We start from the raw sequence: 1,228 nt of genomic DNA, 5'->3' as shown, positions 1-1,228 counted from the left end.
CGGACGAGTTAACGACTCCTTCTTCCCTCCCACCCTGACTTTGACCTTCCGCAGCTGGGCAGCGATGCCAAGTGGAATGCCCTACTGGCTATCATCTAGGCTCAGAGGGGGACCACCGAAGAAGGAAGGCCGGAGAGGCTTGCGCTTGCCCATGCTAAAGAAACTTGGCTTAGTACCCAGGTTGATCACCAGAGTTGTGAAGCGGGCCTTGTCTGGTTTTTGCAAGCGTCACTGACATTTGGGCGCTGGTGTTTGCCTTTTCCGTTTGCTCTCTTCTGTCTCCCCACCCTAACCCATCCTCAGCCAGTGTTGGGCAATTCTTGGAGACACTTGCCAACAGCCGCTTCTCTAAGCTTTCTTCCTGGAAGATTGGGATCCTCGGTTTTCTTGCTCTGAGACAGCGTTTCAAATGGTCACAGCACATGGATAAAGCAGAGCCTCTTATTTAGGAAGGACAGTGAAAAGCATTTCAGCACTACTGGGGGAGGGGGGAGGGAAATCTCAAATGAGCCGGGACTCTCCTTTATGGCTGTTAGAATCTTACAATCAAGTTATAAATGTGATCACTAGAAACCCAAATGACATAATTATCTGAGCAGCACAGGACCGACTCCCCAGAAGCAGGCTCAGGTATTCAAAAAGCTGTTTAACCTCAGAGCCACTAACTAGTTTTGCAGAAGTTAAGTTTGTTAGACATGTATTCAAGCAATTCTTTTACAGATGAAAAGTGAAGTGAAATATTTTTTGAATTTATGATAATAGTCTGTGTAGGTTTCCTTTAAACAGAAACTTTCAGTGGCACCTTTAAAATTAGCTTTGATTTTCTAGAAATTACTAATATGAAATACAAAAGTTGTGTGGTGCATTGGAAAGCTTCTAGTCCGAGGAACATCATATGTTCCTTAGGCAATACATGTCTCCTTCTCCGTTCTGCAGTTGCCTCATCTGTAAAAATGGGAGGTTGACAGATGGCCTCGGGGGTCCTCCCTCTCTTATTCTATGACTTCATGGAGTGGTGGGGTGTTAGAATGTAAAAGAAGTCCCTCCAGTATGTGGAGATGAGCTATAGTTTAGCAGAGAGAATGGGAAAAATCATTCCAGGAAAAGAGGAATGACTTTAGTTACTGTTGAAAGCTACGTGGAAGGCTGAGGCGGAAGGATCGCTGGAGCCTAGCAGGTCGAGGCTGCCGTAGCCGGAAGCGGCCACTGCACTCCAGTCTGGGCGACA

The sequence above is a fragment of the Carlito syrichta genome, unplaced genomic scaffold, assembly GCF_000164805.1.
Source record: "Carlito syrichta isolate Samal-C Ts95f unplaced genomic scaffold, Tarsius_syrichta-2.0.1 Scaffold302577, whole genome shotgun sequence".
In the NCBI taxonomy this organism is placed as follows: domain Eukaryota; kingdom Metazoa; phylum Chordata; class Mammalia; order Primates; family Tarsiidae; genus Carlito; species Carlito syrichta.
The sequence above is the reverse complement of the archived record's forward strand: the minus strand, read 5'-3'. Positions refer to the sequence as shown.